The 27,837-nt window shown below is 50.9% G+C and overlaps 1 protein-coding gene across 7 annotated transcripts in view; it reads right to left on the bottom strand.

Annotated features, from left to right (window-relative positions):
- The window catches only part of APBA2 (amyloid beta precursor protein binding family A member 2), a 231,448-nt gene extending 208,178 nt beyond the window's left edge, over positions 1 to 23,270 (bottom strand). For 3 of the 7 annotated variants that reach the window (XM_055278513.2, XM_055278504.2, XM_055278514.2), the window contains exon 1: positions 22,948 to 23,270. The gene's annotated coding sequence lies outside the window, so the exon portion shown is untranslated. Of the gene's footprint in view, positions 1 to 13,622; positions 13,713 to 22,947 lie in introns of all 7 variants that reach the window. The other 4 variants (XM_063639046.1, XM_055278509.2, XM_055278505.2 and 1 more) reach the window with 2 other exon arrangements.
- Between the last annotated feature and the right edge of the window lie 4,567 nt (positions 23,271 to 27,837).

Here is a 27,837-nt window from a genome sequence, read left to right on the forward strand (position 1 = left end):
CTTCCAAGAGCTCCCACCTAACTCTAGGAACACAGAAGCATCCTTTAGATGCCCTGTGGTCACACAGCCTTCAGGATGGATACAGGCTCTTTTCTTAGCTTTATAAAGCCCCAGATAGGCTGGCAGTAACGTGGCATGTTGCTGCTGCACTTTGGGGGCAGGAATTGGCTCCTGCTTCAGTTTGCATCCTCTGTGCCCAGCACCTGTGCCCAGCATCCAGCTCAATGCAGGATGAGTAGGTAGCTTTGGCCTGTCCACCCAACCCTCGCAGAGGCGACCAAGATGAAGTCCTCATTGGCTTCTTGGATTCTTTCTACTGCGTGAGACATTCTTGATGTCCAAGCGATGAACCACAAACAAAACATGGTCTATCCATACAACGGGGGCAGTAGTCAGCCCTAAGAAGGAAGGAAGTTCTGACACACGCTACAACACAGATGGGCCTTGAGGACGTCACGTGAAGTGAAAGAAGCCAGCTGGGAAAAGACAAATGATTGTATGATTCCACTCACATGTGGCACCTGGAATCATCAAATTCACAGTGACAGAAAGTAGAATGGTGGTGGCCGGGCGCGGTGGCTCAAGCCTGTAATCCCAGCACTTTGGGAGGCTGAGGCGGGCGGATCACGAGGTCAGGAGATTGAGATCATCCTGGCTAACACGGTGAAACCCCACCTCTACTAAAAATACAAAAAAAATTAGCCAGGCCTGGTGGCAGGCGCCTGTAGTCCCAGCTACTCGGGAGGCTGAGGCAGGAGAATGGCGTGAACCCGGGAGGCAGAGCTTGCAGTGAGCCGAGATCGCGCCACTGCACTCCAGCCTGGGCGACAGAGCAAGACTCTGTCTCAAAAAACAAACAAACAAAAAAACCAAAAACAACAACCTCTGTGGAGTGGCTCCATCAGGGAGTGACAGGGGCATGACTTACTATTGGAGGACAAGGCAGGAGTCAGGGAGGATGGCCCATGCCTGCTTTGAACTGTAAGGAGCATGCAAAACCTCTTATCCAGGCCCACAGGGCTGTCCTATCTACAGCACAAGCAGCTCAGGGACAATGGCCCGGGAAAACCCCAGGGTCCAGCCAGGTCATGGGCACAGGCCTGCACTCACAGAGTACTTCAGAGAGGACAGAGGTGCACTGCAAATGCGTAAGAGGATATTTTCACCAATGGTAAAGTGGATTTTTAAATAACATTAAGGTTTTTAAACAGATTTTAGAAATGAAAGGGTTCCCCCTGCATATGTCAAGAACCTGAGTTTTTCTGAAACTTGGGCAGGCCCCTTTAGAGTTGGTTCAAATAGAAAATACACCAGCAGCTGCCACTTCCCTGGGGAAAGCCAGCCTTTATGGCTGAAAGGGTCACCCAAGCGCTCCTGGTTTTCAGCATCACACGGAGTGGCTCAGGTGTCCATTCATTTTATGAGTCAGCCCGGGGAGAGTCCCCACAGATTCAGAGTCATATCTATGATGGGACACAAGCTCTACACTTCCCAAGCATTGATCCTGAGGTTGATCAATCCTGAGCATTGATGTCTGAGAAAACAAATCACTTAGGTGCAGAGACACCGCAATGACCATCCCACCGGGGGCTCCCGCCTGATTCCTTCCACATCCTGGCCAACAGCTCTGGCCAACTGGGGAGCCCACGGACAGCTGCTCTGCCTGGCTCCTGCTGAAAGGATGATTCTAGTCAAAGAATATAGAAGAAAGGTTAGGGGGAAAATGAAAAAAGAAGAGGAATGAAGAGGTAATGGCCCTTTAAGATAACAAAGTCTTACCAAAAGCCACAGTAACTTGCACAGTAGATGTCGGCACAAGAATAAAGCAGTAAATTAGAATGGAGAATCCAGAAACACAGGAGAAACACTCAGAACACAGCAGCAACTTAACCCATGACAAATCTGCCAAAAGAGAGAGGTCAAAGTGGCTGACTAGGAAATTAGGTTGGAAAACAGAATACTCCTATAAAAAATCTACATCCCCAACTCACACCATATCTAAAATACATTTTAGATTGAATAAGAGATGTAAATGTAGAAAAATCTGGACTATCAAGTATTAGCAGAACATGCAGGAGGATGCTTATATGTCAGGGTAGAGAATCCCTTTCTCTAAGTAAGATACAAAATTCAGGGTAAATAAAGCAAGCTTGATAGATTTAACAATGTAGAAATTCCAAATTTTTGCATTGCCAAATATGTCTTTAAACAAAATCAAAGGACAAGTGGCATCTGAGAAAAAAATACCTGCAATGTATACAGCAAATAAGGAATAACGCTATGTACCAAGAACACCTATAAATCAACAAAAAAAACCTTCACAAGTCAAGAGGAAAAGAGGCAAGGATGAAAAAGAGAATTAGAAGGAGAAATTCAAATTAGTATTAAGCACACAAGAAGCAGCTTGTTGTCATTCACAATTTTTCAAATACAACATGAAATAAGCTATCACTTTATACACACATGACTGAATGAAACCACAAAGACTGATCATGTTCAGAGAGTGTCAATGTCCAGAGAGTGTCAGTGGGGACACTGCTGCCCCAGACACCAGCATCACTTAAAATGGCCACCACTTGTCCAGAGAGCAACTTGGCAATATCTGTTGACACTCTGAATGCCCAAACCATTCAGCCCAGCAAGTCCACTTCTAGGAACCTATGCCATGAAAACAACCCCACACAGATGCAAGAGTTTAATGTATGAGACTCCACATGTCAGCATTCTCCGTGAGTGCGAAAAATGGGAACAACCCGAAAGTTCAATAAGTAAACGGTCACATATTGTGCAAGTGTCAGACAGAATAATGCTGCTTCCAGCTTCATCCAAGTCCCACCAAAGGACATGAACTCATTCTTTCTTATGGCTGCATAGTATTCCATGGTGCATATGTGCCACACTTTCTTTATACAGTCTATCATATGTTCTGCACATGTATCCCAGAGCTTAAAGTAAAATTTTTTAAAAAAAGAATAATGCTGCTATGCACAACAGACAAGGGACCATGGCTACGACACATGGCTGGGGGATCGAACTGCAAATCTTATTTACAATAGGATCTCATTTTGTTGAAAAATACTTCTAAAATATGTATTTGTGTAAAAGACAAGTAAAATATTTCCACAGACAGAAAGAAAAATGGGAGGAATCTCCACCAAATTGTGAATAATGATTATCCTTGTGGGCACTGAATGGGGCAGTGCTGAAACTTGGGGGGAAGCTTTCATTTTCTATTCTACATGATGCATTTCTGTAAAGTTCGAGTCCTTATAATTAGTACATTTTAATTTCATTATCAGAAAAAATATTTAAAGGATCTTAAGATCTAGCATGTTAGATACCAGCCCCCATTGATGGAGCCAGGGTCCTTCTCAGCCCCAAATTCCACTGCCAGAAAAATGGTACCTTTCTCCTCCAGAGATACAAGACAATTGCTAGAAGACGGGATTTTTTAAACAGAGATATCAAGCCAGGTGCAGTGGTATGTACCTGTAGTCCCAGCTACTCAGGAGACTGACACGGGAGGATTGCCTGAGCCCAGGAGTTCAAGTCCAGCCTAGAGAAAACATAGCAACACCTCCATCTCAAAACGCAAAACAAAAACCACAGATGGCAGATCTATTTGTTTTAATGATTAGCTCTGGTGGGGAGTGCTGCCCCTCAGAACTTGACCTACCCAGGCAGCCTCTAGTTATTAAAGACTTCTCAGTATTGGAGAACGAAAGAAAATAGACAAGCACTTTAAAATTCACCAGAAGTTCCCAAGGAATTTGCTTCCACGCACAGAAAACAGTCGAGTCCGTTTTTCCGAAAACTTGCTTCAAAGTCCAATTTTGGGGAATTGATGTAGATGGTTCCATTTTAACTTCTTCAGCCAGAGGAAATCTAAAAATTCCTCCTTCCAGCTCAACAGAGCAAATCCACCTATTGCTTCTGCAGAAGGAAGACAAAGATCCTCCTGGGGCCGTAGAATTCGGCAGCTTTTCCTTGGATTCCTGGGGCAACCAACAGCTCTGGGACACCAGGCCAAGCTTCAAAAGGCAGCCTGCCAGCCATCAGACTTCCAGGCACCTGTGCAGTCCCAGGCGGTTGAGGAACTGGGGGAGGGCTTGGTTTCAACCTACTTGCCAGATCACCAGCAAAATAAGACATGTTTAAAAGAAACAACTGCACATGAGCCAAGGCTCTGGTCCCCAGCCCATCAGGTCAGCGGCCCAGCCCCTCAGTGTGCTGGTGAGCAGGACAATCAGAAAAGGCCTCTCTCCCCGGAGTAACTAACAGTCTCTCTCCAGCCCCACTCCCACTGCCTCGTGTGTCATGGGAAATCTCTGAAATTATCCATGGGCTTCCCCACACGTTCTTGATTTCCTCTCCGAACACCACCAGCCAGCCTAGGAAGCTGGGTCACAGGGAGTCTGCGTGCTGCAGACACTGAGGGGTGCTGCAACGCTGTTTGCTGGACACAGGGAGTCTGCGTGCTGCAGATACCAAGGGGGGCCGCCAACACTGTTTGCTGGATGCTGCTCAATGGTGTACCATCAAATGGGTGTGAGGAGGAAGGGAAGAGGGAAAAAGAGGGGAGGGCAACCCTTCCCTCTCACTGTCAGTGGGCAATAAAACCTTTCCGGATGTCAATCAAAAGCCTTAACTTTTGCCCAGCAATTCTACTCTTGTAAATTTATCATAAGGGATCATGAATATCTGCCAATAAAAAACAAGAAATACAACTACAAGGATATTTATTACAGCATTCATTCATAGCAGAAAAACATTCTAAACAAATTCAATGTCCAACCCTGGGGTCCAGCTCCAGAAAGTACAAACTCGTATGGCTGGGTGTGGAAGAAACCGTCCATGATTGCGGAAAGGGCTCCTCATATACCGTCCAGGAGAAGGAATGCTGGCAGCCTGGGTGCCCAGGCACAGGGAGGAATCATGGGCAAACAACAGGAGGGCCCCTGGCAGGTGGAGTCTGGCATCTCAAAGCTTCTTTCCTTTCACTTTCTGCTATCTCTATTTTCCAATACAATGAATGAATTCATATGTGATAACTAAAAATACTGTTTTTTAAATAAAAGTGTTCTGTCTTGCCAAAAATCGCTGTAATGCTAAACTGCTGAGTTGAGGCATATGAAGTTGCCTATATTGGATCACTTTTTGACATACAGAAATAACAGTTTCATATGGTTCAACCTAATTTTGTCACAAAATCCGGATGAGTGGTAAGACCCATAGGAATCACTTCCTCTGACTTGTCCTTGTCCCTCCTCAGGGACAAGTGAGGAGGCTGTGACTTGCCCAGGGCCCTGGCAGTGTAGGTCTTCTGCCTTCCAGAGGGGTCCTTCCCACCACCGGCCCACCACGCAGCACTGCCTGTCCCTCACCCAGCACCTCCCCTGTGCCAGGTCCCGGCTCAGTCATGACTCACATCATCTTGCAAAGTAGATGTCATTGCCAGCGGCAAGCCGGACTGCAGGGAGCCAGTGGGGTCCCAGGAAGGCCCCTCTGACTCTCCACTAAACCGCAGCTGTCCCTGCTGACTCCACGAGACCATGGGGTCCCCGCCCATTTACAGGACAGCAGCTCTGCCCTCCCTGGGCAATATTTCACTTCATCCTGGGCCTCCACCACAAATACAGGCGCTGATGCTTATGTAAGTTGAAGCTGAAATGGCCATTTCAGTGGCCAGGGCTGTTTTTCTGTGTCCCCAGCAGGCCACCCTTTCTGCAGGAACAAAGTGGATCGACCAGCTACTCAGCTATGCCGCGGCCATAAATGCTCAGGTGCCAGCCCAGTTCATGAAGATGTTGGCTCTCTTTTGCCTCCTCACTGGACGGTCAACCACACTTACAACAGCTTTGGTCACCATCGTCTATCATGACCAATATCACCCCCCAAAAAAACATGGCCTCTGTCGCTGACTATAAGTGAGCCCAGGGGATGACCTGGGGATTGAGCATCACAGGACATATTCTTCTTTTCTAGTGAACATAAGATAAAGCCAGAGGCCAGGGACACTGCTGCCGGCGTCACCAGACCCATGGAACCTGGCCGGCACCCCAGAAAGTGAACTGGGCCATAGGATGTCAGCAAACCAGGCTTTGATGTTTTGTTTTCAAAATCTTCCATGCTCAAGTCACTGGGCTTCTCTCTCTCCCAGGGATGGCCCCCAGCACCCAAGCAGGCTGCATCTGAGAAACCGGTCATTTTCAAGCACCCAGAAACTTGGGGCACTAAAACATACACATTCTAAATACTAACATGAGCTTGCCCCCCAGTTTTCATGGGAACAGTAAAGAGGGACCGAAAAGGATGACAAAGCTGAGGGTCCTGAGACAGATGGGGAAACTGTGAGGTTTGGAGCCAAGGTCCCACCACCAGGGACATGGTGGAGGGACACAATCTGCCCTCCAACAGTCTTTAATAGACTTCATTTTTAGAACAGTTCTAGACTTACAGAAAAACTGAGCAGACTTCACAGAGTTCTCATATGCCTACAGCCACCTTCCACGATTATTAACATCGCCATACATCAGCACAGCATATGAATCACAATTAATGAATCTCGATCCACTACTATTAACTAAAGTCCATACTTCATTGGCATTTCCATAGCTTCTCCCTAGCGCCCTCTTTCTGCTCCGGGACCCCCTGCAGGACAGCACATCATGTTCAGCTGTCGCATCTCCTCAGGCTCCCTCCACCTGAAAGGGGAAGAGGGCCCTCCTCTTGGCTGTGACAGCATCTCAGAGTGTCCTCGGTTTTGGTGGACTTGATATTTTGAAGAGTATTGGCAAGGTATTTTGTAGAATGTGCCTCAACTGGAGTTTCTCTGGAGTTTTCCTCATAATTATGTAGTGGTAATGGATTTGGGGGAGGACGGATACAGAAGGAAAGTGCCCTCCTCCCTCCACGGCACCCAGGGCACGTGCCACCCACATGACTTGCTGTTGGTGCCAACTGTGGCCCCCAGGCTGAGGCGGTGTGTGTTGGGTTTCTGCTTCCCCTTTCTGCACTGGGCTCTGTGGACAGAAGTCACTGTGTGCAGCCCACATTAGAGGAGTGAGGATGGAAGTGTACCCCCCTTTACCTTCAGGTTTTTATGAGCCCCATCTGTGATGCCTGCTTCACTCAGGCCTGAATCTTCCCCCCTGTTGCCACACCTTGCTGGAGCCCCATCTGGCCCTTTATTCTTCCCCTCCTCCACCCCAGACCCCCAACATACACACACACACACACACACACACACACACACACACATCAAAAGCTCCCCGAGAGTAGGGTCCAGGCTTCCCGATGCTGGTTTGTGCATGTGCCAGAATCCAGCATGATGCCCTCGGCACTGCAAACACTGGAATGCTCACTCCTGAGATGTCCCCAACCTCGCAGGGTGGCCAGGCAGCAGTCCACAGGCCAACATGGGCAGGGAGAGTCTCTGGCCACAGTCCAGCTCCCACATCAATCATCCAGGGCAAAAACAGTCAGGGATGTGGCCACGGCACAGGGAGATGAGAAGGGGCTGCATCCAGGACCACTCAACCCTCCCGCAGGTGCAATAAACAAAGCGCCACCCCCCAAACAAGAACGCGGGAGATGCGGCTGGAAAGCATCCAGGGCACAGAGAAGTCATGCGTCTGTGCTTCTGAACTACACACAGCACCACATACTGAAAACCCACCCCAAATCCCAGCTGTGCTGAAGGCAAGGACAGGCCCATAGGAAGAGAGGCTTTCCATAGTGCAAATACCAGCCGGGAGACCACGGAGAGAGCCTGGCCCAAGCCACAGGGACCTGCCATGCCAGGCTGTCTCCCACTGGGTCTGGGAGGGTGGGGCGGGGCTCAGACAACCCCAAACCCCAGAGCTGGATGGGGGATGGGGGTAGGGGCAGCACCACCAGGCCCACTCCTCAGACACCCTTTCAGATCCTTAGGCCACAGTGATGGCTGATGAAGCCACTGTGCTACCCAAGCACCAGGACAGAGCCAAGTGTGCCTGCAGTATGGCTGGAGACACAAAATCTCTCTGAGACACAAAATCTCTCTGAGGTCCTAGAGTGACCGCATCACATGACACCAGCTTGCTTCATGCACATCCCTGGGAATGACCACCGGAGCAGTGCTGGGCTTGGTACTCTAGTCTCTCTGACATGGGACGGGGTGTGGAGTTGTTGAAACCATTTGACCACTTTCCTGGAGCAGCTACCGAGTTCCAGGTGCTGTGCCAGGTGCTGGGATCCAGGGGTCAGCCCCAGCCAGGGGTAGGGCAGTGGGCTGCATGCGTGTGGACAAGAGTAAGTTGTAAATATACAATTTACAATACATATTACAAGGAGGACCTGGGTGAGGGGGGTGTGCAAACAAGTGAGTGCCTGCTTCTCTGCCAGGCAGTCAGTCAGCCACAGGACAGAGACACAAGAGAAGTCCCTGCAGGGTGAAGAGGCTACAAATGGGACAGGACATCCTGACAGGGAAACAGGACACACAGGGCCGCCGCCCAGGCAAAAGGGCTCAAAACGCCGGGAAGCGGCCCCCGATGGCTCATCCTCACATTTGTAGAAGCAGCCACAGCAACAAAGGGCACAGCAAAAAAAAATCACATTTACAAATGTCACCAAACACACTGCAGTAGTAAAATGCCAAGGTGATGGGGAGAGTCTGTCAGGACAGCTCCCTTGGCTGGAAAGAAGATGACAAAGCCACAGGGAGGCTTCAGTTTGAGCAACTACGATGTGTCACCAAGCATAAAGTGACCTGAGTGAGTGGCCAGGGCAGTGGATGCTGGTCTCTGTCATGTGGGACCCTCAGAGCCCCTGAGAGGGCACAAGCGACATTCCCTGAAGATCCACCCAATGCTGCCGTCACCACAACGCTGATGCGTGGTGCCCAGCATTAGTGATCTGCACTGGGGAGAACGGCACCTGTCACCCATTCCCACACAGCCACACTGCCAGGCTGTTCAGGTCTGATGAGCCTGAAGAAGCCTGAGTCCAGCCAGAGGAGGCCGGGAAGGAGGGTTGGTAGGACCCACGGGGCACAGCGTCAGGGTCTGGTGCAAACAAAGGCTCTGCTTCTGCCGCCTGTGACCACGGCCCAGTCCCCCTGTCTGGGGTTCCAACTCCTCACCTAGAAAGGAACTGACACAACATTGAGGTCCTCTCCCTCAGGGGTCCCTCACATCCTGCTCTCTGACCTCCACCCCTGCCCTGCCTCCTCCTCATCTCTCCCAACACCCTCCCACACTTCACACCACTGTGTCACAAACCATCTTGGGGGAAAGACTGGTTTTTTCCTAGTATATTACAGATCTCTACTTTTGCAAAATAAAATAAAACTAAATTACCACCTAAATGAATTTTTTTTAAAGACATTCCTCACTTTATTATCCGACCCAACACACAGAGGCAACCATGAAGGTCCCTACATGCTCATTCTGCATTTCTACACCCTTTGCCCTGTGAATCGGAAACACCCCACAGATAGCACGATTGCAGGAATGCCAAGAGCAGGCCTGCACGCGTGTCCAGTCCAAAGTCTCCCAGTGCCTCCGTGGGAGGCTGAGGAGGAAGTGAGCTCACATGCACAGATGAGCTGTGCAGAGCAAGGCTGGGCACACACGACGCCCTGAGCATAAGGAAGCCTCCAACCAGCTGCAACGCAACACGGCTTCCACGAAGCCTTAGGTGAACCCACGCCACAGCTGTGCTCACTCAAGCACACTGTGGCCCATGAAGCTGAGCGGTTACGAGGTCAACAGTCGTCGGACAAAGAGTCTCTCTCCTCTGAAGTCAGCGACATGGCCCTATCCTGGTGGGCTCACAGCCAGAACAAGAGCTCTGGGGGCAACCGGGAAGGGGCAAAGTAGAGACCAGAGGGATGAGAAGTTCAGAGGTGGATGAGGCAGGGAAGGCAGGTGGGGAGAGACATGAGCAAAGGAGAAGGGGCGCCTCTGGGGACCTGAGGGGTTGGGCCCTTGCCTGGGAAGGCAGGTAGCCAGGTGGTGCCATAGAACCTCCACCCACAACCTCTGGGCTGCGAGGACATGGGGCTGCCCCCGAGGAGTTCTCCACATGCCGCATCTCCCCCCGACTGCTCTTCTTAAAGCTCTTTGGTTGCCCACTCAACTGCAACCACATAACGTTTGATACTTAAACATTTGGTTACTTGTGTCTAGTTTTATTTAAAAGCACAGCTTCTTTTATATGCAGAAATAAAAATATATTTCCTGCAGATAACTTATCCACACCAATTAAATCTATATAGATCTTAGCGTCCTACTCGGGTTTACATACCCTGATCTCACTTAGAAAATATAGTGTGCATCTAAATATTTAGTAGCATTTGTTGTAATGGCAAAATCTAATTATCTCACATTAAGTATAATCTCAATTTTGATAGTATTGTTCTAGCAGTAAAAGAAGCCATGACTCATTCCATTCAAATTTCACCTTGAAAACTCCAAGATCATGAACTGCTCTGTTTTTATACTTTTTCTTGAAATATATACATACAGAAAAGTTCCATAGCATAAATAGAACCTTCCCATGCAAACCGAGATGGAGAAAGGGGACATCATCACCACCTCCAAAAGCTGCGCTTCCCTCCCCCTGGGCCTCCTCTAAGTACCGTCTCCCGAGGGCAACCTGATTTCCACACATGACAGTTGTCTGTTGCCCTTCCTAGACACAGAATCATGCAGTACGCACTCTAGCATCTGGGGTTTTTTGCTCAACATTACGTGGCAAACCCCATCCACACAGCTGCCACACTTGCAGAGTGCTCATTCTTGGCCTGCTGTACAGTGTGCCCTGTGAGAAGACCCTCGGGGTACTGATTTATTCTGCTGCTGATGGCCATCTGGTTTATTTGCACTTTGGCAGTTACCATCACGCTGCTGTGGACACTTTTGTGTGTCTCTTGATGGCTGTATCCATTTCCAACGGTTGCTGTGACAAATGACCACAAAACTGGGTGGCTGAAAACACATTTCTTCTCTCACAGTTCTGGAGGCTAGAAGTCTGCATGCAGTTTCACTGGGCTGAAATCAAGCTGTTGGCAGGGCCACATTCCCTCCAGAGGCACCAGGGGAGAATCCTTTCCCTGGCCCTGTCCAGTTTCTCCTGGTTGCCGGTGCTCCCTGAGCTGTGGCTGCATCACTCCAATTTCTGCCTCCTTGGTCACATCTCTCTCTGCCTCTTTCCTATACGATCCTTGAGGATGGCATTTAGGGCGCACCCAGATAATTCAAGACAATCTCTTCATTTCAAAATCCTTAAACACATCTTTAAAACCACTACGGTATAAAGTAACATTCACAGGTTTCAGGGATTAGAACCTGATGTCATTTGAAGGCCACTAATGCCCATATGCCCATTTTACTCCATTTCATTTGGATTGAGACTGCTGGTCATAGAGTATATGTATGCTTAGCTTTAGTTAATTCTACAAAAAAGCTTCCCAAAGCAGTTGTACAAATGGCTACTCTGACCAACAATCAGAGGTCCGTTTGTTCCACATCCTCACCGACACCTGCTATTTTCTGCTCTTTTTCTTTTTCTTTTTTTTTTTTTGAGATGGAATCTCACTCTGTTGCCCAGGCTGGAGTGCAGTGGCACAATCTCGGCTCACTGCAACCTCCACCTCCCGGGTTCAGGTGATTCTGCCACCTCAGCCTCCCGAGTAGCTGGGGTTACAGGCGCCCGCCACCACGCCCACCTAATTGTTTTGTATTTTTAGTAGAGAAAGGGTTTCACCATATTGGTCAGGTTGGTCTCAAACTCCTGGCCTCAGGTGATCCACCCGCCTCAGCTTCCCAAAGTGCTAGGATTACAAGCATTAAGCCACTGCACCCAGCTTTTTCTGCTCTTTTGATGTTAGCCATTCTGGTGGGTGTGGAATGGTGTCCCATTTACAATTCATTTTGCATCTCCCTGATGACTAATGGAGTGGAGTACTTTTTCATCTCTTTAGTGGACGTGTGTGTGTGTGTGTGTGTGTGTGTGTGTGTCATGTCTTTTGCCATTTTCCTACTGGGTGTTCTCTCATTTTCATGTTGATTACATAGTGCATTATTTTAAGATGAGTCATTTGTTAAAATAGATTCCCCTAAGACATTGGCAGATGGAGGCCTAGTTTCTGGTGTCAGGGCCGGAGATGTGAGGTCCAGTTGTGTCCAAGCAATCAGGTGACATGAATTCTGGACCTTGAACACCCATAATGGACTCTAAGCCTATGCCAGCCTGGAAGGTTCCAATAAGGAACATGATTAAGAGTTTGGGGACCACTGTCAGGGACTGGATGGGTGGGTCCCAAATTAATGTATTATAACTCCAGTTACTTCCTTGAAACTAAATCTCATTGTACTTAAAAGGGTGGCCACTAGAAAGTAAACTCTATTTGGATTTCTACAAATAGAGATGGGTTTTATGGGACTTTTTGGGAGCATCCACTGCTGACCCAGTCAGCACAATGATAGCCCATCTCCAGAATCAGGCACTGCCCCCACACCATGACAGGCGAGCCAGGCAGTGATCCCTGCTGTGAAACACAACGCATTAAATACACCAGAGTTTGGTTTCCTTACATCACAATAAAGAAAGAGGCCAGGTGCAGTGGCTCACGCCTGTAATCCCAGCACTTTGGGAGGCCAAGGTGGGCGGATCATGAGGTCAGGAGATCGAGACCATCCTGGCTAACACGGTGAAACCCTGTCTCTACTAAAAATACAAAAAATTAGCCGGGGGTGGTGGCGGGCGCCTATAGTCCCAGCTGCTGGGGAGGCTGAGGCAGGAGAATGGCGTGAACCCAGGAGGCAGAGCTTGCAGTGAGCTGAAATCGCGCCACTGCACTCCAGTCTGGGCGACAGAATGAGACTCTGTCTGAAGAGAAGAGAAGAGAAGAAAAGAGAAGAGAAGAGAAGAGAAGAGAAGAGAAGAGAAGAGAAGAGAAGAGAAGAGGAGGGGAGTGGGTTTGGGACATCAGTTGACGTGAACTACTAACATAATATTAGATACCTGATTAAAACCATCAAGATGATAGAAAGATCTACTCACAGAGGTGCTCTCCACCCCCAACCCCCGCATCAAATAGAGCTCTCTCTCCTTCAAATCAGGTATTTTTTTTTTGAGACAGGTTCTCACTGTCACCCAGGTTGGAGCAGAGTGGCACAGTCACAGCTCACTGCAGCCTCAACTTCCTGGGCTTAAGTGATCCTCCCACCTCAGCCTCCCGAGTAGCTAGGACCACACGTGTGAGCCACCACATCCGGCTAACTTTTCTATCTTTTGTAGAGATGGGGTCTCCTTACGTTACCCAGGCTGGTCTCAAACTCCTGGGCTTAAGCGAGCCTCCCTCCTCGGCTTCCCAAAGTGCTGGGATTACCACATGAACCACCACACCCTGCCTTCAAATCAGAATTCTAAGGATCCTAACAAGCAGCTGGCCTTTCCAGTTACGGCGCATGAAAGTAACAAAGGCAGCCTCAGCCAGCGTCCAGCGCAGTCCCAGCAGACAGGGATAATGAGGTGGACATGGGCCTCGTGGGAGGGAATACTGTCCCCCACCCCCATGCCATGCCAGTGACAAAAACAGACTGACTGCAGCCCCAAAACATACAACAACTTACCCATGAAACAGGAACCTCTGATGCCTGACATTATCAGGTGAGAGATATTTCTGGCCCAGCAGCCCCCAGAGGATGAACAGCTCCCTCCACCTGAAAGGGGAAGAGGGCCCAAGCTGCAGGTGCCCTGGCATATAGAGGCCATGGACAGGAGGCACTCAAACGTCTCCCCAGACCACCCCTGCTGCAGAGGCCTCTGGAGCCCATCATCCTGCAGCACTGACGCTCCCGCTCCCTTTCCCAAGCCCTCTGCAGGCCCCTCTCCTGACGCAGGGCCAGAAAGTTACTGGGAGCCCCGTAAGGACAGCCTGCATGCCCAGCTAGGCTGAGGCCAGCCACCGGGGGCCAGCAGCAGGGAGGCCACACCTGCGCTGTCACCCGCAACCCTGCACACTGGAGCTGCCTGCAGGACCCAGGCCTCCCTGTATGCCCAGGGTAAGTTGGCGGAGCTGCACAGGTCAAGGCTGGGTGAGCAAGTTAATAATGTGATGAACGGTTTGTCGTGGATTTTGTCGTTCTTGTAGAAAAACAGGGGCAAGTTAATCTAGAAATCCTGTAAATCTCTAAAGGGTAAAATTAAACATCCTCACTAGCAAGGCTGGGACTTGGCAGCAGCCGCCGCCTCCTACAGAACACAGTAGGGAGCGGGCTCTGGAGCCCCCCAATGACGCAGGAGCTGCCTTGGCCAGACACCTGCCCCCGCCACCCTCCTGTGTCCTCACTGAGCCCCTTCCCACCCCATGCAGTGCATCTTCCACCAGCACCTCCCCGCACCCTCCCCTCGCTTCTAGATGCACCCCTGAACATGCCCCTGACGGCGTCCTTCTCCCACGCTCTGACCTGTCCGCTAGGGAAGCCAGCTGCAGAAATCACTCTCCTAGAGTTCGCTTGGTAAACTATGCATTGTTATTGGCCCATCTGCTTCGCTCCCAACCCACAGCAAGGACTCTCTAGGGCCACCAAGCTCCTAATCGTCAGCAACTGCCCTCTAACCCCCATCTCCAGCTCTGACCTACACAAACCACATAGTCCTCCCTGTGCCCAGGGTGCCCCACTCCAGGCTGGCCCTTCTGCCTGGAGGGCTCTTCTGGCCTGGGCTCTGAAGAGGTAAACCCACCCACTCTTATAGGATGGGGTCCATGATCCACCCCAACCTACCATGGGGCTCTCACATCTGCCAGACTGTGCCTCTCTAGGAGGGCCTTGGACCCAGAGCCAGAATGGGGCTCTGATGCCACTGCACATTCTCCAGCAGCCCCCTCCATGTCCTCCCTCCTGATCCCACCCAGCTCTAAACTGGGAACAAGAAAGCTGGAATACAGTAGCTGCTCAGAAAATACCTACTGAGTAGATGGGTGGTTGGATGGACAGAGCTCCAGGCAAAGGGACTCGGGGGTAAGAAAAGTGAAGGGTACCTGCCCCCGGTTCTACCACTGCAGAGTCCCTGAGTGTCAAAGGACTGAGAGGTGAATGACGGGCAAGGTGAGACCTACCACGTTAGTGTCCCGCACCCCTTTGTTTCCACTATTAGATTAAGCCACCCTATGTGACAGATAAAAGGAGCAATACATACAAGGAGTTAGGCCAGAGTTGCCAAAGTGAGGGGTGGGAATGCTGCCAGTCCAGGGGTCCCCCACGGCAGCTCCCCAGACGAAGTCAAGACAAGTTGGAGATGAGGCTGCCTCTGGGTGTATCAAATCAACTGAAGTAGCACCAGCCCTCAGTGCTGATTAAGCACAGGCACGCCTGTGATCAAGAAGAAAACCATTACTTAATAAAATGCAATTAATTTAGAAGCTGAAAACGGCGAAAGCCCAAGGGAAAGACACAATCAGGAGTTCTTGGTCTGGAGGGGCTTCTGCTCTCAAAGCTTCCAACCCAAGACAGCACAAAGACGTCTTCCCCAACAACCGCACATCCAACCTGCAAAACGATGATATGCTCCTCTCCAGGTACCTGAACCTAAGGACTCAAAGGGTAGAGAAAGTTCACAGGCAGAATCTTCACAATACATGCACAAAAGAAAGGCACTTCTAGTAGGGGCGGTGGGTCAGGAAAACCTTGACTTCACCCAATGCCATTCCCGAGACAATCAGCCATCAATGTGACCCACTCAGTCCTTCCTCAGGGGCTCAGAATATAGCAGTCAGGCCAGGTGGGAAGTGCAGGGACCTGTGGCCAAAATCGGTCCATTCATCACTCAGCTGACAGCTTTCACGCGTACTAGCCAGAATCAGTTAGAGGCTGGAGGTAGTGCCAGGTGTCTGAAACCCAGCAGGCAAGTTGGTAAAACACACACACACCCTAACCCTGGTGACTGCACTGACTGAGTGCTTTACTACAGCAGAACAGTTGCACACATCTCATCTCCTCCATCCACAGTAACTCAGTGGCTGGTGAGGAATGGGACACAGATCTCCACATGCCCTTCTTGGGATGAGTCAAGACAAACTCTGAGCAGTGACGCTCTACAGCTGGCTCATGTGTGGAGGCAGAGCCTGGCTTCCCAGAGCTTCCAATTCCTAACACACGCCTGGCCCCACTGCACCACACTTGTGATGGCTGCCACCAGCTCCTGATAATCCAGACAGATGCTAGAGCACATGGCTCACTTATTACACCAAAAGACTGAGAAACAGAAACGATGTTTTATTTGCACAAGGCACACACTTGCTTCCAGAGAGACCTGAGAAATCCATCATCCCTAAATGCACGCGTTCACTCAATTAGTGGTTTTTCTGTTTTTGAAACAATGGATTTTTCCAAGACAGTTGACAATTAAACCAACTGTGGGAAACCATAAACTGTACTTTACTAAATTAACAATGCATACAACAGTTCAGAGGAATTCATATTTACAGCTGCCCTGCTGGAGAGTCAATTCCAGGAATGTAAAACCAGCCAAATAAAAAAAATTATATATATGTATATATACACACATACACATATATATGTACACATACACACACACACGCACACATACACACACACGCACACATACACACAGTTATGCATCGCTTAATGACAGGGATGTGTTCTGAGAAATTTGTCATTAGGCAATTTCATCATTGTGCAAACATTACAGAGCATACTTTATATAAACCTACTCCACACCTTCGCTATAGGTTACAGGCCATTGCTCCCAGGCTACACACCTGGGCGGCATGTTACTGCGCTGAATACTGTGGGCAATTGTAACACAAGTATGTATCTAAACATAGAAAAGGCACAGTAAAAATATGGTATAAAAGATAAAACATGGGCCGGGCGTGGTGGCTGAAGCCTGTAATCCCAGCACTTTGGGAGGCCAAGGCGGGCGGATCACGAAGTCAGGAGGTCGAGACCATTTTGGCTAACACGGTGAAACCCTGTCTCTACTAAAAATACAAAAAAATTAGCCGGGCGTGGTGGCAGGTGCCTGTAGTACCAGCTACTCCATAGGCTGAGGCAGGAGAATGGCGTGGACCTGTGAGGCAGAGCTTGCAGTGAGCTGAGATTGCGCCACTGCACTCCAGCCTGGGTGACAGGGCGAGACTCCGTCTCAAAATATATAGATAGATAGATAGATAGATAGATAGATAGATAGATAGATAGATATAACGCAGTACCCCATCTAGGGCACTAACCATGAATGGAGCTTGCAAGATGGGAAATTTCTCTGGGTGAGTCCATCTGTACACTAGTGTTGACTTCATAAATATTGTACACTTAGGCTACATTAAATTTTTTAAAAAAACAAAGTAACTGCACTACAACTTTACGACAATGTCACTAAGCAATAGGAATTTTTCAGCTCCATAATAATCTTATGGGACCTCTGTCATATATGCTATCATTAACCAAAACATCGTCATGTGACGCATGACTGTATATATATATCTCAACTGAAAATGCCAAATATCAATAGTGTTCTCCGACTTACTATTTACTAATGAGAATTTCCTCAGAACTGTCCTTGCCTGAGAGTTTCAGAACCAAGCGTCTCTCTGCACAGTTGAATCTAGGGACAAGAAGTGCTAAGAATCCATGTTGGCTTCAAGTGCACAACGGAAAACACCTTCATGTCTTACCAACCATGTCAGCCACCTTCCTGGAGGGCAAGCTCCCAGACTCCTTCCCCATCCCTGTGAAGGGCCCACGTCATCTGTGGCATTTCCATAACTCTCCAATGCCAGCCATCAGTCTCTCAGCACGTGTTGAAAATTAGCCCCTGTACATGCCTGCCCACCAATGGTCATGAGTCCTAGTCACGCCCACCCCATTAAAAACAAATCTGATACAAAATGGGCCCCAGCAGGGGACAGGGAGAAAACACAGACCTCACACTCTCTCCAGCTCAGGCTCAAAGGCCAGCACTGCCCCGTCACAGCAGAGTGCTCTTAGGCAACCCACAGCTCAGCTACCTGTCCCCAGCCTCCTTGTTGTGAAGTTAAGACAAGACACGCCTTCCAGATTTGTCGGGAAATTATTTAAAATGACAGACAAAGAGGGATGGAACTCAACACACAGAATTGCCCGATGATGTGCGTTTCATTCCAGTGGTTTCACCATCAAAACCATCTTCATATGTTGGAGTGTTTCCGTTTCCAGAAAACTAGAGATGAAAATATTTTCAGTCACTCAATGCAGGAAGGTCAACCACATATTTTTTTCTCTTAATTTTGATCCTTGAAACACAAAACAACAGACACAGCACCTTACATTAAAACAGCCCCTTAGAGTTTATGACATGCCTCCTCTGCATTCTCTCACTAGGCAGTAGCTGTAACTCACAAACCTGACCCTTAAAACTCTCAGGACAGTAAGAGAAGCCGCACAGGCCCGAGGCTACGTGGCCACACCAAATGATTTGCTGTCATAAAATATCTTGCATCAGTTCAATACCGCATCTCATTTGTGCCTCAAAATAACCACAGGCAAGAGGCCTCATGTGCGTATTGCAGATGCTGAGAAAGACTCTCAAGCCAGGTGACTGGCCCTGGGCCCCAGGGATTAGTGGCAGGGCCAGGCTGGAACTGAGCTCTTGTTACTCCAAATCCCATCCTCTTTTCCAACCTCCAAATCCCTTTCTCAAAAAACCAAAGCATCTCCTCCAACCAGGCCAGGACACAGGCAAGAGAGAGTCAGGCAGGCGGAGGCTTCTGGAAGGTAAAGCAGAGTGGCTGGGAGCACTGGGACAGAGTCTGACATTAGGTACAAGACAAGTTTGGAAAGATCCAGATGGAGTGGGAAGGGAATCTGGGCGTGGGGGTGCCTCCTTCCAAAGTGCATCCACATCCGAGGTGACTGCAGGGAGACGCGGTGCTGACTTTGGCAGCAGGGACCGCCTGGGTGCAGAGAACCCAAACAACTGAAAATCCAAAAAGGAATCTCAGTGCAGAATCAGAAAGCTCATTCTTTGGGCTGGTTACCTTCCCAAACACATTCTCCTCTGGCCTATATGAAACTGACGTTACACTGTACAACTCTGCAGCTCTTTCCTGACTGCCCACTGAGTGAGGGTCTGTGCTACATGCCAGGAGGATCCAAATGTCAACACAGCTAGGTTCCAGCTCTGGGACTCGGGGAAAGGAGGCGCAGGGAGCTGGACATGTGCTGCAAGGGAGACTAATGCTCCCGTGTCTCATTCACTCGCTCATCCAACGATAGCGCTAAGGCTCTACTGTGTGCCAGGCACTTTTCTAGCTACTGGGGATCCAGAGGTGAACAAAGTCTATTACAATTGAGTGGTAAGAGACTGACAATAAACAAACAAGTATATAAATAACACACTGAATGGTGAGTACTAAGGAGAAACACAAAGCAAGGTTAACAAGAGAAGGTGAAGTAACGGCAATTTATGTAGGGCTGTCAGGGAGCGGGCAATAAGTGAAGGAGCTGGCCAGGTGGGCATCTGGGGATGGCGCACGCCAATGGGGTGGGAAGAGTAGGTGCAAAGGCCCTGAGGCAAGAGTGGCCTGGCAAATCTGAGGACCAAGGGATAAGAGGGAAAGAGCCTACATTCAGTTGGGATCTCCAGGATGGACATGGGCCAAGATGACAGGGGGGGATGGGGTGGGGACAACCCAGGGCAGATGTGGGCAGTGAACCTGTCTGCCTGGAGCCAGGGCAGCCTAGAGGGGCCATTCTTGGGAGCAAGTAGGGGAACTTGAGAAAATCCAGCCAAGTAACGTGGATATGGAGGAAGCCACTGGAGGCCTGGACAATGGTGACACACCTGGCCTGGGCCAACTTGCAGAGTCAGGGGTACCCCACAGCCCCCAACCTGGGAAACCTCACAGCCAGCACAGAAATCATAATGCACACAGCAATGGCACCCCACCAGTACATAGGGTTCCACGTACTGTCAGAGAGCCTGGCTGCATGATCTTGAGGTCACCTACCTCCCGGGGCTCCCTTGTGTGTCTGGACAGGGAGGGAGGGGAAGATTGGCTTCAGGAGAGGCGAGAAAAGACAGTGCCCACGACAGCTGACTCAGCCTGTGCCAGCAGGCTTCTCTGAGACACAAGCTGGACCCAACCCAGGCGGTGGGCGGTAGGGGGGTGGGGAAGAACTCTGGGAAAGGAATGAGCCAGAGAAGCCTCCCTGTGGGCGCTCGGCCCAACCACCATCCAAGGGAACAATGAGCACCCCCCGCCCCCGCCGGGCACACAGGCTGCCTCCTGGTGAGCAACCCTCTCAAACTTGACCTACATCGGGAAGGCCTGCCTGGTGGTCAGTGACTACCTTACACCCTACCTGTGCCTCCACGTTCCCAGTCCTCACAGCCACCCGGCAAGGGTGAGGAACTGAGACTGCGCAGGGAGGGCACATAGCCTGTGAGTGGTACAGCCAGGACCGCCGCCCAGGCCCAGAGCTCTCTCCACTCTCTCTGTTTCTCTAAGGACCAGGCTGCAAGGCAGGGCATGTGATCTCTGCCGAAGACATTCAAGCCACCCAGTGATGTGTGCTGGGCCTCGATCCCCACCGACCACCAGTCCTCTTCTCCCCTGGACAGTAAAGGTTTCTCCAAGACTTCAGACCATGGTGTCACCTGAGGCCCACACCTGTTGAGTCACCGGGGCAGGTATGCGTGGCAGAGGACAGCAAGGAGCGTCGGAGAGGAGCTGAGGCCTGGAGGGGGCCTCTGCGGCCAGGCTCAGCCCCGACTCTCCCCACTCCAACAGCCCTCACCGCAGCCACCGCCACTCAATCCAAACAAAGCCCAGCCTGATGCCAACCTTATCATCAACTGTTTTTCCTCTGACTTCCTCAGTTTTGTCTAGGAAAAATCAAGGTGTCTTATCACCCCTCTCAGCTTCCAGGGGTGTGATCAGTGTCTTTTACAATTATCTCTTATTTTTCTCCAGTATTTCTTAGCTCAGTTGGCAAACTAGGTATTTATGCACCTCCATTTCACAATCCATCCCCACCAATTATGTCTGTAAAACTAACATTTTGTTGAAAAAAAAAAAAAAAAAGGTTAGAACTACTTAAAAAGGTTATGTAAACAAGTTAACTAGCAGGCCACAACTTGGGTCTAGGGTGTCAGAGAAAACATGCAAGGTGGAAGAGAATGAGGAGCTGATGGTCACCAGTTTCACCTCCTTCCAGCGCCCACCCAACCCTCCTGCTCACACACACTCACACCCCGTGGGACTCAGCCTGCAGCTTCTCCCATCCCAGGAGCCCAGGAGACCGACAGTAGGGAGGGGCACAGACCGCACTTCCTAACAAATGAGAGGGAAGACTCGGTGCCCCATCGCTAATGCCATCATCCAGTCCCAGCCCAGCCACGGAGCCCACTCCAAGGGCCCCCCTGACAGTGCTGCTAGAGCCCACCGAGGGAGGGCTGCCGGCACAGCCGCAAGCTCCAGCTTTATCCACTCACGCCCTGGACATTGCCCGGAGCCCCAGCGTTCCACGTCCGTGTCACCCTGGCCCTCCTGCCCGGCAGATACTAAGCTCAAGAGACCCTCTCCAGCCCAGGCTGCAGGGGGAAGCAGCCCCCACGGTCACCCAGGAATCAGCGCAGAGGGCAGGGCATCCTGGACGCCCCGGCCTGGGAAACCCAGATCCTGTCCCCTGTGTAGCGGCCACACACAGGAGAAACCCTTGCCTCACCTCACTGGAGGGACCCTGACCCAGAGGCCTGAGAAAAAGCCACCTGCAGGCTCCTGGCACCTGCCAACCTGCACCTTAGGAAAACTTGTCCCACTTCAACCTGCAAAGCTCTCAGGTCATTATTTCTAAAACCACTGTCCTTTCTCAAAGAGGAAGGAAAATAGAAAAAAAAAAACAAACAAAAAAACCCAAAACAGAAACAGGCACAGGAGGTTGAAGAGACCAGAGGCAGTTTAGCCCAAAAACAGTGCCAGACGTAAGATGCCGAGTTCGGGGTGCCTCACCCTCCACATGCCCATTTAGGAGCTGACTGCACTCAACCACAGATTGATGTCTGGTGCCTGCCAGGTCGTATCTGAATAGATCCGAAAAATTAAGCCTTCCTTCTGCCAGTAAATACGAAGTTAAGACTAGCAGGCCCCTCTAAGGCTCTGCTCTCCACGGGGGTCCTCGGCAGGCGTCGGGGAAAGGAAGTTCGCCCCCTCCCCGCCTGGGCACACCGAGGCCCGCTGCCCGGCCCATAGCCCCCTGCTTGGGGACCCGGGGCCTCGATGTTCTCCTTCACCATCTGCAGCCAGATCTCCCGCCAGCAGCCTTGCCAGGCAGTGCCTGCCATGGGGAAGGGGCCAGGCCGAGGGGCAGGTCCGCGCTGTGCCCCCATCCCGGCATCTGCAGCCCAGGGGCAACGGGGTGTAGGGTTTTGAATTGATAAGTTTTTCCCTCTGGGCCTTATTATAAAGGGAAAGGGAAGGGGGCGAAGATCTGGGCTTGGGTTCTCCGGGGGCAGCGAACCCAGAGACGACCCCAAATTCAGTAGTTGCCGCCCTGCACGGGGACTTGATGCCGGTGCCAAGCGGCCCGGCCAGCCCAGCAGGACTCGAGCGGACAGCCCCGCCACACAGCGCCTCTTGCCCGCGCCAGGTGGCCCCTTGCAGTGGTGCCCCACGCCCGGGATGTGAAAGCAGCCGCCTGGTCCCCGGCCCGCCCGCCCACCCGTCGTGGGAGGGGAAAGAGGCCGGTCAGAGAGGAGTGGGGCCGCCGGGCTGTATCCCCAGATCCCAGCGGCGGCCGCCCCGCAGCCACGCTGAGTCGGGAGAGCAGCGCTCGGGAGCGCTCGGGCCGCAACCTCCGCGCCGCCCCCCACGCGTCCCGGTCCTTGCGGCGACCCGGGCGGCCCCAGGCTGCCGCCGCCGGCTAGTCAGGCAGCCCAGGTTCCCCAGCTTACCTGGCCAGGGCGCTGGGCTGCCCCGGTACGCCGCCGTCCCCGGTACGCCGCCGTCCCCGCCCCGCCGCCGCCGGCTCAGTCCGCGAGGCCGAGCTCTTTGTGAGCCCGCGCCGAGCCGCACACCGCGACTGCTAATGAGCCCGGGAAGCTGAATAGCTTCCCGAATAGCGGCGGGCGCGCCCCGGACGCAGCGTACGGCACGCAGGGCCGCCTCTGCTGGGCGCACGCGGCGCGGCTGCGGGGCGCATCCCGCACCGGCCTGCGGCTACCGGGCCTGCGCCCCCGCCCCGGCCGCTTCCGCCTCACCCCTGCCGGGCACACTGAGGCCGGAAAATATTCCCGGCTAGATCGCGCGCCGTGAAGAGAGGGAAGACAAAGATGCGTCCGCGCCGGGCGTGCGCGAAGCCCTGCGCCCCCTGGCCCCGGCGCTGGGACAGTCGGCAGGGCAGGAGGGTGCACTCGGGACCCGCGTCCCGCCGGGCCGGTCTCCGGGATCGGGGCTGGAACCCAGGCGCTGGAAGGCGAGGCGCCCCGAACGCCCCGGGCCCTGGGGAGCACACAGATTCCCGGGCGTGCCCCGGCCGTGTTGGCTGGGGAGCTGCAGGGATCTGGTCCCGCAGGTAGAGCCGGTGAACGCGAGGCTCCGCACCTTGCCCCGGCCGCCGCGCCGCGCCCTGCTCGCTTGGCCCCGCGCAGCTGTAATAGGGGACCCTACAGCGAAGAACTGTCGGGGATCGCGGCCTCCGAAAACCCTATCCGGCAGGGGAGGCCCCCTGCTGCCTCCCCACCGCAGCTCCCCTAGGCGCATGCTGGACTCCCAAGTCTTCCCTGGCGGTCCCCGGTAACCATCCCAGCACCCTGTTTCTGATACTGTGTGCTGCTTTAGCCCCCAGCCCCAGGGCCTCACTCCAGGCCTTTTTCTCTCCTTGCGGTCCTAAATGGAGAGAACCCTGACCTCCGTGAGGCCCTGGGGAGCACACACTCCTAGACACTCACGCGCATCCCCAGGGTAGCCAGTCTTCCGCCCCTACAGCGCGAGAAATGCCCTGGAGGCCCTCGAAGGTCGTGCTGGAGACTCCGGTGTCACCTTCGGCCCTCTGGCCCTTTCACTGAGTCCCAGGCAGATGTGATAAGCCATGGGAGATGCACAGGATGCCTTGTCTAGGCACAGCGGAGGCTCAGGTGCCTCCCTCCCCCCAAATCGTGGTGATTTGCCCTCGTTTTCTTTTCTCCTGTGGCTGGACTAGGCGAAGCTGTGGCATGGGAAGTTCTGCCCATGCCAGAAGGCACAGAAGGGCAGGGGGACGGGGGGTGAGGAGAGCGCATCTTCCTGCTGCCCTGAGGGCCTAAGCTGAGACCCTAAGGAGAAGGGGCTGGGGGAAGCCGAATCCTGAGATGGACTAGGGTTAGATACAGTGCGGACTTGGCGTCTCCACACCCTGCCCCGACCAAACATTCACAGGTCCCCAGGGCCAGAGCCGCCAGTGGGGGCTGCTCCTGGTAGGGAAGCTTTGTAGCCACAGGGCCAAACAAAGGGGCAAAGGCCAGGGCAGGCCAATGAGGTTCCTGACCTATGCCCCTCCCCACTCAGATGAGCACACCTTCACTGTCTACTTTCCACCTGCGTAGACATTCTGCTTACCTGGCTAACACAAAGTTCATCCAGCCTTCTGTGGCCCAGCCTTTCACCAACGCCAATAGTGGGAAGCAACAATTAGGAAGAAGTGATTCCGAGAAGATAAATGCAGTCCTCTTCTTGCCTTACTGTTATGTGGTCACATCCCATAGGAAACCAGACAGCTGTGCCTGAAGCTGATCCACACAACACCCCCCACCTCCTCAAACCCCCACCCCCATCTGCGTGAATGTGTGTGGGCCGGCAAGTTGCATGCTGTTCCTTCAGCAGCCTCCCTTGAGATCTTCCCATGAGCAGGCTCTGGGCCAGTCACTGGAAATTAAACCCCATCCCAGCACCCGGGAGTGATAGTGGCTGATGTCCTCAGTCCACAAGATGAAAGGTACAGGCCTAGGGCCAAGAACAGTGGCTCCCACCTGTAATCCCAATACTTTGGGAAGCTGAGGCAGGAGGCTCGCTTGAGCCCAGGAGTTCAAGTCTGCAGTGAGTTGTGATCGTGCCACTGCACTCTAGCCTTGGTGACAGAACAAGACCCTATCATTTTAGAAAATGAAATAAATTAAATAAATTTAAAAATAAAGGTACAGGCCTGCCCCCAGCCTCACTCAGGACTCCTAAATCTGGTGAGCTTGAGCCAACTGCCAGTATTCAGAGAATTTTTGAAGAATCATTAGGACAAATAGCTAGTGCATGTGGGGCTTAAAACCTAGATGACAGGTTGATAGGTGCAGCAAACCACCATGGCACACATATACCCATGTAACAAATCTACACTTTCTGTACTTGTATCCGGGAACTTAAAATTTTAAATTAAAAAAAAAAAGTATCTTGGAATGGGAAAGGCCTTTCTAAGTATGCAACAAAATCAAAAAGTGGTAACAAAAGACAGCTAAGTTTGACTTCAAAGCAACTCTGGCATGGCAATCACTACCATAAGCAAAGTCTACAACAAAGGGGGAAAAATTATTTGCAATTCATATCACAAGCAGCTAATTTCCCTAACACAGAGATAGCATCTAGAAATTGATAAGAAAAAAAAAATCAAAAGAAGTCATAACGGATCATCACCAGGCCCCCACCGTGGCTCACACCTGTAATCCCAGCAACTCAGGAGGCTGAGACAGGAGGATCACTTAAGCCCAGGAGTTCCAGGCTGCAGTGAACTATGATCATCCCAATGCACTAAGCCTGGGCAGCAGTATAAGACTATCTCTTAACAGAAAAGACAAAGAAACAGGTAAAGGGTAAGAAGCAGACAATTCACAGGGGAAGAAATACAAATGACTTTTAAACATCTGAAAAGCTGTCCTCCCTTATTCATAATAAGAAATGCAAATTAAGCCAGGCGTGGTGGCTCACACCTGTAATACCAACACTTTGGGAGGCCGAGGCAGGTGGATCACTTGAGGTCAGGAGTTCGAGACAAGCCTGGCCAACATGGTGAAGCCCCATCTCTACTAGAAATACAAAAATTAGTTGGGCATGGTGGTGAGAACCGGTAATCCCAGCTACTCGGGAGGCTGAGGCAGGAGAATCGCTTGAACCTGGGAGGCAGAGGTTGCAGTGAGCTGAGATCACACCACTGCACTTGAGCCTGGGCAACAAAGCGAGACTCCATCTCAAAAAAAGAAAAAGAAATGCAAATTAAAACTACGCTGAGATGCTATTGTGTTCACTGATCAGAGACCCAGGAGTTCAGTAACACAATATATTCCAGAAAGCAAGAAGGAACTGGCAGATTCCCACACTGCCCATGGGAGTGTAAATCAGTACAACTTTTATGTAGGAAAATAAGATGATGTCTATCAAAATTACAAATGCACAAGCCCTTTGACCTAAGAATTCTACTTCTAGGAATTTTTCGACTTGTATATCACACGTGCAAAATAGGCATGAGTAGAACCAACCATTCATGGTGCTATATTTCTATAGTAAATGACTGCAGACAATCTTGATATCCATGAAAAGGGGACTGTTCAATGCATGAGAGCACTTCCCAACACTGAAATAGAATGCAGCCATAAAAGAAGGAAGAAACGCATAATAAATTAACATGGGAAGTTCTCCAAGATAATTGTTAAGTGAAAGAACAAATGGCAGAAGATGTGTGTAGTATGCCACCATGTGAATAAAAAAAGCAAAAAGGAAAAAAGGGTGAGCCTATAGATGCTCATATACAATCATAAAGCCTTTCTGGAAGGATCACAGGAAACTGAAAAATGTTGTCACCCTTGGGAAAGAAAGTAGTGTCTGGGGTGGGGGTGACAGGAAAACTTTTCAGTGATTTTCCTTTTCTTTTCTTTTTTCTTTTCTTTTTTTTTTTTTGAGATGGAGTCTCACTCTGTCACCCGGGCTGGAGTGCAGTAGCTCTATCTTGGCTCACTGCAAGCTCCGCCTCCCGGGTTCACGCCATTCTCCTGCCTCAGCCTCCAGAGTAGCTGGAACTACAGGCGCCTGCCACCATGCCTGGCTAATTTTTTGTATTTTTTAGTAGAGACGGGGTTACACTGTGTTAGCCAGGATGGTCTCGATCTCCTGACCTCGTGATCTGCCTGCCTCAGCCTCCCAAAGTGCTGGGATTACAGGCATGAGCCACCCCACCAGGCCAATTTTTAATTTTTGAAGTATATGATATTATCTATCTCTGAAAAAAAATGTAATTATCATTCTTAACCCTGGTTTTTAACCCTTTGGAAGGTAAAAGATCTCTGAAATCTTTTATCTATTTTCTTAGGGGGAAAAAGAAGAACAAGGAAGGTCTGTGACTGTATGTTTGGACCACATGGCTGTGATCCCTACCACCACTTAGTGACAGCATACATGAATTGCATGCTTAATGCCAATACCATTCAGCCTAGAGGGGCTCCTGGACCAGGCCAGATTTCCTACAAGGTGTTACCAAGTGGAGTTGGAAACTTGTCAACTCCTCACACCCTAACTTACTTTTTAAAAATAACATATGCCTTCCCTATATAGGACAGAAGATTAATGCATTGTTTTATAGGCTGAACAAGATGTTCCTTTACAAAACTTCCAAATGACAGAATACTAATTTTTCCTTCACTCTTTGGCTGACTGTAAAAATGTGCTTAATTAATAAAGACACGTCCTCTCTTTGTGGGGATGGCAGAATAACTTCCCTCTCATAAAGTTACTGCTTGGCACAGGCCTTGTTGGGCCTGGGGATATCAAGCTCTTAGGCTCCTCCTGCTGACTGCTCATTTTATCCTTGTGGAGTCTAAAGTGGCCTGAAC

Source organism: Symphalangus syndactylus, chromosome 5 (assembly GCF_028878055.3).
Source record: "Symphalangus syndactylus isolate Jambi chromosome 5, NHGRI_mSymSyn1-v2.1_pri, whole genome shotgun sequence".
NCBI classification, from domain to species: domain Eukaryota; kingdom Metazoa; phylum Chordata; class Mammalia; order Primates; family Hylobatidae; genus Symphalangus; species Symphalangus syndactylus.